Below are 17201 nucleotides of genomic sequence, written 5' to 3'. Positions count from 1 at the left end.
AATGTCTTACACTGTTAAGTTTCTCTGTTTAAACATTCTTATTCTGGCATTTAAAAATTATAGGCCAGGATTCAGCATTCTTCGCAGAATGATGAATCCTCTTGCAGCCTTCGCACCACGGCAGTGTGCCGGCTGCCGATGATAATGTTAGTAATATCGCCAACAAAGACACTACCAACTCTGCCCCCTCCCTGCCCCGACTCCTCCCCTCCCTCTAATTTGTATGATATCGCATGCGAAAAGGTCCTTTTCACATGCGATAGAGGCTTACTGCACGCAATACGGCCATATCGCGTGCAATAAGCCTTTGATAAGTGACCCCCCCATAGTTATCTACAGTATTTACCTATCTTTCTGGTGCTTCAACTGACAAAAACACTGAAAAAATGAAACTTTCCAAAAGCCCCAAGTCTCATTAATGTAGTATAGACTGTATCATGTGCTATATGAGATTTCCAGGCACAGGAAAGGAAAACACTTCATGCTACTCGTTTTTGTGCATGACTTTTTGGAAAAAAACCAAACAAAAAAACCACACACTATAGAAATAGATGCCAGCACTTAGGCAAGCTGTTTTAAAATTGCTCCATAATAGAAGAACATTTTATGGTATTTCTCCCTTCAATATTTGCCTGAAAAATTCTGAAAGTAACTTGTGTGGGACAGAGAAATATCTATTTTATTTATTTAAAAGTTTTTGTATGCCGCACTAGGGGTAGTAGCCTATCTGTCTTAGCGGTTTACATATTAAAAACATACATAATATCAAAAGACATACAGTACAGATCTAGGGGTCTTTCTCTACATGCCATGTCACAAGTCTCCTCCAGGTAAAACTATCAGATCTTCACTGAAAGCCTTTCTAGAAGTCAGTTTTGGATTCCCTAAACCTGCTCAAAGAATGTCCTGTATTCTCTTTTTTCAACATCCAGACTTTGAAGGCTAGGGAGTATAAACCATATTCCCTGGTTTTGTGCGACGAGGGCTAGAGAATTCCCAAATCTGAGTTGTTCCCAAAGAACAGAAACCAAATCTGTCTCGGCTAATAAGGGGCTAGGACAGGGGTCAGGAACCTTTTTGGCTGAGAGAGCCATAAACGCAACATATTTTAAAATGTAATTCCATGAGAGCCATACAATATGTTTAAAACTAAATACAAGTAAATGTGTGTATTTTATGTAAGATCACACTTTTAAAGTACAATAAGTCTCTGAAAATATTACACCAGGCCTTAAGACACCAATACATCTCATATTAGGAAAACGGACCAAGTCAGGCTGCTATAGAGTCCTACACAGAAACTACACGCCAGCAGAAAACCTCACCTGAATCACGTGCTGTCCCTCACCTAACATAGAATAAAGAGACCAAAACGCATAACAAGAAGCATGCAGACAAAAACTGAATTGGAAACTGCAACAAGCCAGAGTCTCTGTATGCAGTGTAACAAAGGAAAAAAGAATCACCCATCCTTATAAAACAAAGAAATATAAAATCAGCAGTAAAACTGTACTAACAAAAAGAACATATTTCGAAACAGCTGATGAGTGGAATAGTTTTGATGTAAATAGTTTTGATGTAAGGGCTCCCCCCTAATTTCAATTATATGTTTCCTAGTTCAGTATATTATCTGTTTTATGTAAGGGCCCCGCCCAATGGTTTTGTGTTCACTGTAAACCGATGCGATGTGCGAACGGTCATCGGTATAAAAGAAACGTTAAATAAATAAATAAATAAATATCCAATAATTAAAAACTTATATAAAACATTTCCAGATACCAACAAAATATTTCAAAATAGCAGACACAAAGACCCAGTAATGAAAAATAATAAGGATACAAAACTTTTTTTGCTCTGCATACCTGGGAACGTTTGATATCCAGGTGTCCTGAGATTGTTCTGAATTAGCAGGAGGTGGGGTGGTTTGCTTGGAACTTTCTCCTCTCTCAGTCACATACCAGCGCTCTCTCTCACACTGGCTCTCAATGACACACCTATGCACACATGCTCTCAGTCACTCACATATACACATGTTTTTTCTCTTTCACTTATATAGGCTCTTAATTACACATTTACACACATGCTGTCTATCTTTTCACGCTTACACACCCACACAGGCTTTCAATCACATAAATACATGCTGTCTTTTTCTCTCACACAGACTCTCATTCACATGCTTACAAACATGTCCTCTCTTTCTCTCATTTACACACAGGCTCTCAATCACATACTCCCTCACCTAAATTAGCTCTCAGTCACACACACACATGGTCTCTCTCTCTCTCATTTAAACACAGGCTCTCAATCACATACTCACATGCTCCCTCACCTAAATCAGCTCTCAGTCACACACAGACACACATGGTCTCTCTCTCTCATTTAAACACAGGCTCTCAATCACATACTCACATGCTCCCTCACCTAAATCAGCTCTCAGTCACACACAGACACACATGGTCTCTCTCTCATTTAAACACAGGCTCTCAATCACATACTCACATGCTCCCTCACCTAAATCAGCTCTCAGTCACACACAGACACACATGGTCTCTCTCTCTCATTTAAACACAGGCTCTCAATCACATACTCACATGCTCCCTCACCTAAATCAGCTCTCAGTCACACACAGACACACATGGTCTCTCTCTCTCATTTAAACACAGGCTCTCAATCACATACTCACATGCTCCCTCACCTAAATCAGCTCTCAGTCACACACAGACACACATGGTCTCTCTCTCTCATTTAAACACAGGCTCTCAATCACATACTCACATGCTCCCTCACCTAAATCAGCTCTCAGTCACACACAGACACACATGGTCTCTCTCTCATTTAAACACAGGCTCTCAATCACATACTCACATGCTCCCTCACCTAAATCAGCTCTCAGTCACACACAGACACACATGGTCTCTCTCTCTCATTTAAACACAGGCTCTCAATCACATACTCCCTCACCTAAATCAGCTCTCAGTCACACACAGACACACATGGTCTCTCTCTCTCATTTAAACACAGGCTCTCAATCACATACTCCCTCACCTAAATCAGCTCTCAATCACACACAGACACACATGATCTCTCTCTTACTTATACACACAGGCTCTTAATCATACACACACATGATCTCAATCATACACACATATACTCTTTCACACAAACAGGTTTTCAATCACAAACTTACACATTCAGGTTCCCAATCGTAAACTTACATTCATGCTCTCTCTCACAGGCAGGCTCTCAATCACACACATACTCTCTCTCATGTACAGGCTCTCAATCATTCACATACATGCATCTCACACACACACACACACACAGGGCCCCCCCCCCCGCGGCCCAGAAGAGGAAGTGGAGAGTATCGGGTGCGTGCGCGACGAAAAGAAGACTGCAGCGCAGCTCGGAGGAAAATGAAGAGCTTCAACCGCGGCCGATGGGACTCCGCGAGGGCTGAAAATGAAGAGGTTAGCGTTGGGAGGAAGCTGCTGCTGCCGCGAGTTCCCGGGATGGGGGTGGGGGAGAGAGAGAGTGAATGAGCGAGCAAACACAGCTTGCTCGCTCATTCACTCTCTCCCACCCCGGGAACTCGCGGCAGCAGCAGCCTCCTCCCAACGCTAACCTCTTCATTTTCAGCCCTCGCGGAGTCCCATCGGCCGCGGTTGAAGCTCTTCATTTTCCTCCGAGCCGCGCTGCAGTCTTCTTTACTTCGGGCCGATGCAGAGCGCACTAGCGTGGCCTCTTCTTGCCGCGCACGCACCCGATACTCTCCACTTCCTCTTCCGGGCCGTGGGGGGGGGGGCGGGAAGAAGAGAGCACGCCGGTGCCGCTGACTCCAGCTGTCCTGCCGCGTTCCGCCCGGGCTGACAGCATTTTAAGCCCGGGCGGAGGAGGACCGGGGAGCAGCTAGGTCAGCGGGAAAGTGTGGCGACACTTGTCTGAGAGCCAGATGCAGCCCTCAAAAGAGCCATATCTGGCTCGCGAGCCATGGGTTCCCGACCCCTGGGCTAGGAGGATTATTTATTTGTAGAGTTTTATATACCATTATTCAGTAGAGCCATCATAACTGTTTACAAAATATGCAATTATCATACAAAATATGCAATTAGCATACAATCAAATGGAGTTAACATTGTAGTTGGGAACAGTAGAGTTTTGTGAACAGTAAACATTTTTTTTCTTAGTAGTTGAATAACAGAATAGTGAGGAGAACATTTTCAATTAACTTAATGAATCAAGTGAGAGCAGGGAGGGGTGAAAAAGGAGGGTACATCAGGAGAGCATGAAGGAGGATTATGCTTGCGAGTTCTGTTGAGGGCCTGGATGATCAGGTGTCATAGTTAGAATAGAGTTTGCGGAATAAAAATGTTTTTAGGTCTTTTTTAAATGTTTTCAGGATGTGCTGGGTCCTCAGTTCTTTGGGTAGGGTGTTCCAAATTTTGGGGGAGGCAATGGAAAATGCTCTCTCTCTTGTGTAGTTGAAAGATGAGCGAGACGCTTAAGGTGGGGATGTTTAAGAATCCTGCGTTGTTATAGAGCATAGGTTTCTTTGTGGGTTTTAGGGGGTTATGTTTAAGCCTTTTAAGTCCATGAAGATCATCATTTAGGATTTTATGAATGATGGTCATTGATTTGTAGGTAATTTGTGCAGAAATAGGTAGCCAATGAAGACAGGATAAAATGGGTGTTATGTGTTCATTTCTTTTTTTTCCTGTAAGGATTCTGGCAGCTGAATTCTGCAGTATTTGGAGTGGTTTGAGGGATGATGAAGGGATTCCAATAAGTAATGAGTTGCAGTAATCGAAGGTGGAGAAAATAAGCAGTTGCAGGATGGTTCTGAAGTCAGAAGGGTTGAGAAATGGCTTTATATGTCTTAGGGTTAGTAGCTTGTGGTATCCTCCTTTCGTTTTATTTACTATGTGGGATTTGAAAGAGATCAGCATCGGTGGTAACTCCAAGGTTCCTGGTATGGGTGGTAGGGATTATAGTTATCATTTGTTTATCTAGTATTGTCAGGGGTGGCGGAGTTGGATTGGGTTTTTTTTATCCATGAGTATGATTTCAGTTTTGTCAAAGTTGATTATGAGTTTCAGGGAGTTTAGTAGATGCTTGATTGAGATAAGAATATCTGAGGTTTTTTTGTATGCGTCTTCAATTGAGTTTTGTATGGGAATTAGAAGCTGAATGTCATCAGCGAAGAGGAAATGTGAGATTCCATGATCTTTTAGTAGTTGGCAGATGGGTAGGAGGTATGTGTTGAAGAGGGTAGCAGATAAGGCTGAACCTTGGGGAACTCCAGTTTTGAGGTCAATCATTTTTGATGGGGTGTTGTTGATCACTACTTGGTATGTACGTTCAGAGAGGTAGGACGAGAACCATTGTAATGTAGTACCAGAAAGGCCAATATTTGACAGTCGTTCTAACAGTATATTGTGGTTTACTGTGTCGAAAGTGGCTGAGAGGTCAAGGAGTATGAGTAGGGATTTTTCACCTTTGTCAAAGCCTCTGAAGATAATATAATTTAGGGAGATGAGGAGAGATTCTGTATTTAAGTTTTTTCTAAATCCAAATTGGGATGGATGTAGGATGTTTGACTCCAGATAATCATCTAGTTGGGTGTACACAACTTTTTCAATGGTTTTGGCTAGGAATGAAAGGTTTGATATGGGGCGGTAGTTGGTGAGGATTTCTGGATCTAGGTTGTTTTTTTTTTTTTTTGAGGATTGGTTTGATGACAGCAGATTTGAGGCATTTGGGGTAGTAGCCGGTCAATGATAAATTGACGATTTTGGTGATGGTTTTAGCAATGGTTGGTTCGATTGTTTTGAGGGAGGTTATTGGGATGGTGTCTAATGGATGTTGGCTGGGTTCATTTTGTTTATAATAGTTTTAATTTCAAGAGCGGAGGAGATGTCAAAGTTTGACCAGGATGAAGTTATCATGCTGTTGAGTTTGTTGTTGGTTATGTTGGATTGGATGAGATGAGCTATTTTGTTGTTGAAGAAGTCCGCAAAGTCATCACTTCCATGTTAGGATTCTTTGGTCTTTTCTGAGTTTTAGCAAGGTTTTTGCCACCAGCACAATCTGAGGATATGTTTACAGAAGACCCTCTACTCAATTAAAGGAGAAAGGGTCTACCATTAACTTGCCTTGTGATTCTTGCCTGGAACAGAACTGAGAATTTTTTCTGTTCAGAATGGATACAAAACAGATCTATTACAGGTGTTCCCCACTTGAATAATATCTGAATTGCTGCCCCCTGCCCCTGTCAAGGGATCATTGTGTAGTTCCAGGACTCTAATAGTCTGTTCACTGTGATATTGTTCTTACCTACTAGACAGGGTCATTCTGGCAGACTCCTCACACTGAAGGAATATTCTCTATTGCCTGCCTCCCACCCTTAACCAGGATGTGCCCCCTGGTGTGACAGGTTGGTGAATGGTGGAAGCCTGTGTGTGTGACACACATTCTTAGGGCTGCTACAAGGGTATTAGATGCCCCAGACAAACCTTACAGCCTTTCATTCCCCCTTCTCTCACCACACAATTAAAACTTATGCATTCTTTTCCATTTTAAAATGTATTAACTTCCCCAACCTAAAAAGGCAGGTTGCATATGGAAAATAGACAAAGTATAATCTTCTGAAATAAAAATCACTTACTATATATATATATATATATATATTATAGGCATACACAGTAAAAAAAACCACCTTTCAGTAATAGTTTCACAGACAAACTAATTTTCTCATAGTAAATCAAGGCGGTTTACTGGATCCCATATGGTATTAGACCTATGTTAAAGTGAACTGGGGGTGGACTCAGCCCACAGAAAGCCAGGAATAAACTGCACTACAATTCCAGTATAGTAAGCCTTCCATATCATAACTGCCAGCATTCAAACTATGAAAAAGCCATACTGCAAATATTACATCAGGACCTAATCACCAATACACCTATTAGGAAAACAGATTAAAGCCAGGTTATTTTAAATCCCTACACAGAAACTACATGCTAGCAGAATACCTAAAGCCTCAGTCACACAAGCAGAACACAGATAAACTTAAATACAGAATAAAGAGATCATAAAATATAAATTGAAGCGTGCAGACAAAAACTGAACTGGAAATCACAAGAAGCCAAGCTCTGTAAGCAATGCAAACACAATCAAGAAATATAAAACATTAAACATACCAATACAAATAATGACAAATCCACTGAAATTCAGCCAATTAAAAACATGAATTAAAATGTTTAAAATATTACTAAACACTAATAAAATATTTCAAAACAGCAGATACATCACATTCAATAATTAAAACTAACAAGGATTTAAAAAAAAAAAAAAAAAAAAAAAAAAAAAAAAAGATCTCCCACTCTCCATACCTGGGAACCTTAGATTTCCAGTCCTCCTGAGATTGTCATAGATTGGAGGAGGGTGCACAAACTTTAACCTCTCTGATACACACATAAGAACATAAGTAATTGTCATTCTGGGTCAGACCAAGGATATATCAAGCATCCTGTTTCCAACAGTGGCCAATCAAGGCTACCAGTACATGGCAAGTACCAAAACACTAAATAGATCCAATGCTACTGATACCAGTAATAGCAGTGGCTATTCTCTAAGACAAATTTATTAATAGCAGTTAATTGGCTTCTCCTCCAGAAACTTGTTCAAACCTTATTTAAACCCAGTTACACTAACTGCTTTAACTACATCCTCTGGCAACAAATTCCAGAGCTTAATTGCACACTGAGTGAAAAATAATTTTTTCAAATTACTTTTAAATGTGCTACTTGCTAGCTTCATGGACTGCCCCCTAGTCCTTCTATTATCCGAAAGAGTAAATAACCAATTCACATTTACCCATTCTAGAACTCATGATTTTAAAGACCTCTATCATATCCCCCCTCAACCATCCCATATATACAGGTACTCACACACACGGCATATGCTCTCTTTTACATGCTTAATCACACACATCTACTGGCCACTGTTTAGCCTGGATTGGCCACTGTTGGAAACAGGATGCTGGGCTCGATGGACCCTTGGTCTGACCCAGTATGGTATGTTCTTACACAAACACACTTGGTTTCTCATGTGTTCCCCTCCTCTGGACGCACAAGATCAGCAGCAGAATCCTTCTCCTTTGGCCCATCAGACTTTTCCTTTTTCTTCTAGCCTGGGGCCCTGCTGCTCCTGTTCCAGACCATAGGGAGAGGTTAGACCGATGGCACTTCTTTCTGCTAGCAGGCCACGCTTCTCCTCCTGCTCCTGACTGCCAGGGGGAGGCCGATGCTTCATTTTGTGATCCATGCAGCACGCTGCTCTTCTTGTTCCCAACAGGGGCAGGGAGAGGCTACTGATACTTCTAGCGTCACCGCGAGCCACGCTGCTCCTCCTGTTCCTGACTTTTGAGGGAGGGGAGCAGATGCATCTTTTTGCTACACTGTGGGCTGCACTTTCTCCTGTACCCAACTGCAGGGGGATGGGGGAGCCAATGCTTTTTGTGGCCTGAGCACTGCATTGCTCTTCATGCTCCGACTGGACTAAAGAAGGCTGATAATTTGTGCGGCCCCGCAGGCTGCATTGCTCCTTACTGCAGAGAAACGAGTGCTTGCGCACGTTGTCTGAGCTAAGTAGCAGTGCTGTCCCGATTTACCTCCCCCCCCCCCCCCACGGAGAGCCCTGGGGGCTAGGTGAATCTTCAAGAGAAAGAGCTGTATTGGGAGAAGGGGGAAGTGAAAGCACTGTGGATGTCGGCCATACGCCAGCTATGGAAACCCAGCCAGCAGGTCACTGCTCCGTGCCACCAGCACTGCAGATTTTCTTGCAGACAGAATGAAGGGCGAGGCAGGTGTGGCAGGAAGGTTTCAGGGGGCAATTTTGCCACTCAAGCGGCCACCTCACCCTGCCTCATTATAGAACCGCCCTTGAGAAGGAAGTATCCTATAACTCCATGCTCGTTTATATAAAATGTGGCCACTTGGTTGTCTCTCGGAATTAGAATAATTTTGTTGGTAACTGATCTAGGAAAGCTTTTAGAGTTTTTGATTTCTCATAGTTCTAGGAGATTTATGTGACATTTATCTTTAGCAGACCATAGGCCCATCTACATGCACTCCCCAGCACAAGGTCAGATATGTCTGTTATGATAATTTGAGAAGGTGGAATTTGGAAAAAGTTATCCTGGGTGGGGGGGCATAGCCACCAGGTCAATGAGTCCCTGAGCTGCTGAGTGGTTTGGATGCTAAGACCTGACATGGCCTCTGCTTAGTGGGATCTTAAATTCACTGAGTTGTCTTATGGTGGAAACATGCCAAGGGTGTGACATGTACTGTTGATGCCACGAGGTCCAACACGTCCCATGCTGTCTACTTACTCCTGTCACTGTGCTTACCACATTGGTTATCCCTTCTTGCGGAAGGAAGGCTCATCAGAATTGTGTTTAGCAAAGCTCCTATGCAGTCCCATTGAAATGATGGGCTTAATTGGTATTTTGCATAGTTTATGACAAACCCTAGTAACGCCTAACACCTGAAAATGTTATTCATCAATCCTACTGCACCTCAAGATATGCTCTTGATCAACCAATCATTCAGACAGGGAAACACATACACTTCTAATATGTGAAGCTGCAAAGCATTTTGTGATTGTGAGAGATGCTGACAACTAGGCCAAAATAGAACTCAGTAATGGAAGTGTTTTTTCCATAATATAAATCATTTCCAATGACTTGCATGTGTGTAGGCATCTTGTAAATTCAGGGAACATAACCAGTGTACTTTTTTCAGGACTGAGAAGAGGAGGAGGAGAGGCATCCATGTCTTAAAACAAGAAAATCAGCTCAAAACTATAGGAAAAAATGGAAAAAAAAAACGTATTTTCCACCATGGAGCTGAATACAAATCTATCATTGGCTCTGTGGAAAATATGCTGTTCATGTTTAATCAGGCATGATAAACGAGATAGAACAGCTCCCCTATAAAGAAAGGCTGAAGAGGTTGGCCCTTCAGCTCTGAGAATAGACAGCTGAGGGGGGGGGGTATAAGAGATCTATAAAATCATGAATGAAAGAACAATTAAATGTAAATCGGTTACTCTTTCAAAAAATGACTACTAGGGGGAACTCAAGAAGTTTGTAAGTAGCACATTCAAAACAAATCAGAGAAAACGTTCACTCAACACACAATTAAGCTCTGGAATTCATTACCAAGGATGTGGTTAAAGCAGTTAGCATAGCTGGGTTAAAAAAAAAAAGATCTGGACAAATTCCTGGAAGAGAAGTCAATAGACTTATTAAACAAGAAGATTTAAGAAACAGCCATTGCTTATCACTACGTGATAGCAGTATGGGATATATTTACTCTCGGTCTGACTCAGTATGGCAAGTTCTTATGTTCTTAGTTTGTTTTCCAGACTCAACTATAGCCATTGGAAGTGCTGATTGCCCCTAAGGTCATGAGACCCACTACAGTGCTAGCATACAAAAAATTTCACACTAATCCAGCATAGTTGACTCACTTGACAACGCAAGTCCTTACTCACATGGAAAGACTGTGCACCCTCCGACTTAATATCATGGCGATATTAAGTCGGAGGTCCCAAAAGGTAAAAAGAAAAAAGAAAAAAAATTGAAATAGGCCCGCGGCTTGAAAACCGGACGCCCAATTTTGCCAGCGTCTGGTTTCCGAACCCATGGCTGTCAGCAAGCTCAAGAACCGACACCAGCAAAATTGAGCGTCGGCTGTCAAACCTGCTGACAGCCGCCTCTCCTGTCCGAAAAGAGGCGCTAGGGATACTAGCGTGTCCCTAGCGCCTCTTTTTACTGCCGGCCCTCATTTAAATAAATTAAATTACTGTATCGCGCGCGCACAGGAGAGTGGCCTGTGCACATGCTGGGAGAGCGGGCACTTGCCCGCGTGTTTTACTGTATCGGCCCGAAAGAGAGCTGCAGTTTGTCTCTCCAAGTCAGAGGACTGTTGCTATGATGGCTGGGGATAGAAATTTAAAATGAAGACAAATCTTCTGTAGTCATGAAGGAAGGCCTGTGGCATCAGCCTCATTGTGACAGGTTCCAACTTGGCTGGATACCTAATGAAGTAGGGGGTGGCTGCTACTAAGCCAAAACACAAAGTTTCCTGTTAAGGTGGTACTGTAATAGAAATTTGGCTTTTAATGTTACTGCAGGCATACTCCAACAACCCCATATATGGAACTGCACTCATATAGTGACAAAGGCCTGCAACTCTTACAATCAATTACAGGTACTGGGCTAAAAGAAAAAAAAAAAACACTTTCACACCAGATGTGATTTCCAAAACCTACAATCTTCTATGGCAAGTACAGTGTCCATGTACAATAATATTCTTTAAAAAATAATGGAAGTGTGGCGAAACCTCTTTAAACCATGTGCATGCCAACTATTTTTTCTTTCTATATTGTGTGCCTGCACTTGACGAGTCATACCTGTATAAAGATCAGAGTCCCAAGTACTAGTGTTCAACTCTTGCAAAAGGACCAAGCCATGTCTAGGAATATAGCAATTATATGCTTGCCTATTTATCAGTCCATTTGATTAGTGCAAAAAAGGATCAGTATTAGATAAAATACAGTGCACTGGTTCACAATTCATTATAGTAATTGGTGGTTTGCCAATCTAATATTGAGCAACAAAGCTTATGACAGTTTATGCAGTTTATGAAATGGAATGTTCTCTCCTAGTTTGTTTTTAGGTTGATAGGCAAGAACTCGGAACAGAAATAGACAAAAGGTTTAAAAAAAAAAAACCCTTCCCACTATAGCAAATTGGTGTTATCTAGATGCAGCAATGAGTCCCTTGCCTTTCATCCTAAAAACAAAATAGGAGATCACATTCCATTTCACCATACCAGTATGAACTTAAGGCTGATGCCTATTAAGGCAAAACTAATGCCACTCAACATTGTTTTTTTTGAGCTCCTCATATGGTCTGGGCTTTGCTCTTCCTAGTCTCATCCTCTTGAGAACACTTCCAAAAGCCTTAATATGAAAAACTACTACTAGAGCACAGAGTTAGAACAAAAATTCTAAACACACAGGAAAATAAAATATACCAAAATTACTTTAGAACCAACTGGTCTAAACTGGTATGGAAAACAAATAGAACAGGAACTGACAGAGATAGATCAAAATTTATCTATGCTGTTCTCACCAAGTCTAGATTTCGGAAAAATGTCAAAGCAACACACTAGAAGACAACAATGTGGCCTGAATTACTCATCTCCCAAAACATTTGAAGGCATCCACCTCTCAATTCTGTAGTATACTGAAAATGTATGGAATGAACTCTAAATTGCTGCCTTTCATCTCTCTTCTGATGCTTCACCTCTTTCAAATGATGCGGATCTGTTCAGATTGCATTCTCTCGTACATACTACAAGACCTACTCAGTGCTGAACAGTCACGAACAGTATTTAGGTAAGGTAAGTTCTTTCTTCAAAGAGCTGACATTCTAAGCGTACTTGAGGCAATGGGAGCTAAAGTGTCTTGCCCATGATGACAAGGAATATTGAGAGAAACTGGATTTGAACCCGTTCCCAGACCATTGCTTTTATCACTAGGGCACTTCTCCCATTTGGGATACAGAACTCCATTACCCAAATATCAATTAGATGGACAAGAATTGGAAACAATCATGAAAAGGGATCTGGAAATGATCACCTTGAATGACCTAAAAATAGCCAAAATAAAGCAACTGGGAAAGCTAACTGCATGTTTGTTGCCTAAGCAGATATGGTATTAATAAGTAAAGCAGAATTGCTTACCTGTAACAGGTATTCTCAGAGGACAGCAAGATGTTAGTCCTTACACATGGTGTGACATCATCAGATAGAGCCCCGATGCGGAAAACATTTCAAAGTTTCTAGAATTTTGTCTAGGCACACTGAGCATGCCCAGTCTTCAGTCTTGTAACAGAATTATGATTAAAAATAAAAAACTAGGAGAAAACCAATTTTGCGGGACACGGGAGGGTTTTGTGAGGACTAACATCCTGCTGTCCTCTGAGAACACCTGTTACAGGTAACAACTCTGCTTTTTTCGAGGACAAGCAGGATGGTAGTCCTCATACACGGGTGAATCCCTAGCTACAGACTGCTCCCCAACACAAAAAGGGGACCAACAGACACCTAACCAGGTGCCAATGGGCACACCACCAGTGCTGTTGGTAAAAAGGGGAGACAGCCTGAACCTAAACAGGTACTAGGTTGGAAGAGTTGGGTTCTACACCTCAAACAGGTTCTGAAGGACAGACTGGCCAAACTTACTGTCGTATCAACCATCCCTATCCAGATAGTAATGTGATGTGATGTGAATGTGTGGAGAGAACTCCACGGGAACTACTCACAAGTGGGCCAATGATGCTGCCATGGCTCTGAGAGAATGAGCTTTGACATGACCCCCAAGATGTGGTTCCACCTGGGCATAACAGAAGGAAATGCAATCTGCTAGTCAATGGAATAGTGTGCTTGGCATTGGCAACGCTCAACCTATTCTTACCAAAAGAAACAAAAAGTTGGGTGGACTGTCTATAGGCTTCTGTCCGATCCAGATAGAAGGCTAAGGCTCACTTGGCAGTTCAAACCATGCAGTGTTAGTTTGCCTTGGTGTGAAAGGTGCCTGGTGAAGAATATTGGGAGGATGATTGATTGGTTAAGATGGAAATCAGTCACCAACTTAGGGTGCATATACAAGACCACCCTGTCATGATAAAACTTAGTATAAGGAGGATAAGTCACTAAGGCCTGGAGCTCACTAACACCCTGCGTGCTGAAGTGACCGCCACCAAATTATGACCTTCCAGGTCAGGTACTTCAGGTAACAGGTGCACAGCAGATCAAAAGGAGCTTTCATCAGCTGAGCCAACACCACGTTGAGTTCACAAGACAGCGGGAGGCCTTAGGGGAGGCTTCAACTGAAGCAAGACTCGCATGAAGCATACAACTACAGGCTGTACAGAGATGGGCACACATCTACACCATGGTGTTATGCGCCAATTGCACTAAGGAACTCTGACAGAATTGATTTTTTAAACCAGACTCAGATAGGTGTAGAAGGTAATCAAGCAGTTTTTGGGGCAGGAGAACGGATCTAGGGCCTTCTGCTCGGAAAACCTCCTCCACTTCAGTCCATAGGACTTTCCAGAGGCAGGCCTTCTAGAAGCCATCAGGAACCGAGACATCTTCTGAAAGATCAAGCGGCTGCAGAATCAACCTCTCAACATCCAGGCTATAAGCGACAGGGCCTAGAGCTTGGGATGCTGCAGCCTGCCCTGATCTTGTGAGGTGAGATCTGGGGAAGTCCCTAGTCTGATCGGTCTCCGGATGGACAACTCCAGCAAGAGTGGAAATCAGACCTGTCTCGGCCAATAAGGGGCTATGAGAATCAGTGTCCCCCTGAAGCTTTAAGAGTCTTCACCACTAAGGGAATCTGAGGATATGCATACAGATAAAGCAAATGTTGCTTACCTGATGTAACAGGTGTTCTCACAGGACAGCAGGATGTTAGTCCTCACAAATGGGTGACATCGAGGATGGAGCCCTGTACGGAAAACTTTTCTGTCAAAGTTTCAACAAGCTTTGACTGACACTGGCACACTGGGTGCACTGAGCATGCCCAGCCTGCAATTATCCCTGTGAGCCACAGGTGTCTCCCTCAGTCTCGTCTTATAGCTAAAAAGCGCAAGCGAAACTAAAATAAAAGTATGCAGACCCAACTCCGCGGGGTGGCGGGCGGGTTTCGTGAGGACTAACATCCTGCTGTCCTGTGAGAACACCTGTTACATCAGGTAAGCAACATTTGCTTTCTCACAGGACAAGCAGGATGGTAGTCCTCACAAATGGGTGAGTACCGAGCTGAGGATGCCCGGGAATGCACCAGATACACCGCAGATGCGCAAAGGCGTAATGACTGAGGTGGAAATGGGAACGGAGGGCATCCGCAACACCATAATGGGTTCGTGGAAGGATGTTGGGTAGTGAATTGAAAAAAGTAAGAGTAGGCGGACTGGCCAAACATGGAGCATGCCGGCTAGTCAAATGTAAGCAATAATAGGCTGCGAAGGTATGGAGAGGACTCCAGGCTGCAACCTGATAAAAAAGTACAAGCAGCAGTAACCAAAGGGAAGCTGTTAAGGCTAAGACGGACACAACAGTATGTGGATACCCACAGTGTTGTAGTGAAATGTCTGCTTGTTGGTAGGAAAGGAAATATAGACCACTTAATCAGAAGGATTAGGTCTGTGTGGCCACTGGAAGTAGCAGCTTGACCCTTGCATGAAGGAAAGAGTCAAGTGGAATTCACATGGAATGCAGTGCAATGTAGATAGAATGTAAGCGCAGCATTACTGTCCAGGAATGTGGAAAACCCAGTCTCTCCCTAGGGCGAGAGAGAGAGGTTAGGAAAAATTAATAGAGTATTTCCTGAGGAAAGGAGATACAACATCTACCTGAAAAGGATAGAAAGTTGAATGCGTAGAACTACTCAGTGGCAGAGGAACGGAGTCAGGTGAGTATGGAAAGAGTGCATAACTCACGGACCCTGCTGGCAGGAATGACATTAAGAGGGAAAGAAGTTCCCTTGCCAAACTGTGGAAGAGAGGAATGGAAAGGCTCAAACGTAGAATGTATGAGACTTATAAGGAGAATATATATGTTCATTCCGTGATTAGAGAAATAGAGGGCGGCTTGATCAGTGGATAATCCATGGTAAGCCGACTCAGAGAGGATTACCGAAAACGGGAACCCAACTCCCAAAACGATACACCTCCTAAGAGAAAGGTGTATCTATGTGGAGGATGTCTGGAGAACAGAATCCGAGGGAGTAAGAAAAAATGGTGGAAAAGTAAAAGGGGTAATACCTCTTTTTTTTTTTTTTTTTTTTTTTAGCGTCAGGAGGTAAAGCCTGCCATATTAAACGGCAAGATTTATGTTTAGAAGGTTTTGTGACGCTACCAGAACCTAAGAACATCAGTAAGTCTATGATTTGGGACTGACTGGTGAGAGAATAAAAGGTTACTGATATGATGGATTGAGAAGTATGGGAAAGCATACTGATCTCAGTCAGGGAGTGGGGAAAAGAATACTGAACCCCATCCCAGTTCAACATTAGAAGAATGCTGGCTACGAGAGGCAGCAGAAGAGATATTGAAGAGGCCTTTGATGGAAGAAAAGGCATCTAAGGGAACGCATAGGAAACATGTGCAGGGAGCAGAACCTGTGCATCGTATGGAATGATGCAGACGCCGAGGAAAGTTTAGTTAAACTCAGCGTTAAAAGATTTGCCCTGTACACATGTAATTGAGACCATTCGAGAGGATAGAACCTACGTGGAGAAGGTCTGATAGAGCGTTCATTAAATCTCTTAGATATGTGGCCCAAGGACGCATGAAGTGAACAAGGGCCAAGGGTAGAGCTGCGCAGCTGTCTAGCAGAGCAGCTAAGAGGTAATGCGTGCTTATGAGTTGGAAAGCACATTGTCCCTATGCTGTCTGTCTGTATGCACAAAGAATTGTTGCAAAAGCAGTATTGGAAGGCATAAGGGCATAACTCATGGGTGCAACGTCCAGGAAGTTTATGAGAAACTATGCTGGAGTGCAATAGATGCATAATGGGTTGACAGCTTTCAGGAGAAACTTTATAACCCTAAGGAATTGCGAGCATGAGTTGAAGGAGACTAGGTCCTAGTTCGAACTGGGATAAGAATCAGGGACGAAAGCAATGAAACCACTTAGGTCCATTGAGTATAGAATGTCACTGAATATAACCCATAGCAGTTTTGAATTATGAGAAAAATGCATAGTGGGAAGAAACCCCATAGCCCAACCATGAAAAGTTGAAAGGCTGAGGTTATGGAAAATATGCGCAGGGACATATAACAATGTATCAGAATGTCTGTGCGCATGCTGGACAAGAGGGTCTTAAGACTGTGGTGTCCAGAAGTGTTACAGAAGGGATTTATGGCAGTGACAGTAATCCCAGTTAGTAAATGTATAGTGAGTCCTGAAAAAAGTGAGAGCTCCTTGCATGTACTGAAAGTGGTTAGCAGTAGTCTATGCAAGGAAAGTGAATGATGTTACACTCCGCAGAGAAAACAGCATTCACCAACAGTGATGCAAGAGACAGTTCACTTACCGAAGCTGGTGCCAGCGGCAGAGCTTG

At 42.7% G+C, this 17201-nt stretch overlaps 1 protein-coding gene across 4 annotated transcripts in view; it reads right to left on the bottom strand.

Moving 5' to 3' along the window:
• PPP1CB (protein phosphatase 1 catalytic subunit beta) overlaps positions 1–17201 on the bottom strand; it is a 253961-nt gene that overhangs the window by 138181 nt on the left and 98579 nt on the right. The gene's annotated exons all lie outside the window — the stretch shown is intronic.

This window comes from Rhinatrema bivittatum, chromosome 3 (assembly GCF_901001135.1).
Source record: "Rhinatrema bivittatum chromosome 3, aRhiBiv1.1, whole genome shotgun sequence".
In the NCBI taxonomy this organism is placed as follows: Eukaryota; Metazoa; Chordata; class Amphibia; order Gymnophiona; family Rhinatrematidae; genus Rhinatrema; species Rhinatrema bivittatum.
The sequence above is the reverse complement of the archived record's forward strand: the minus strand, read 5'-3'. Positions and strand labels throughout refer to the sequence as shown.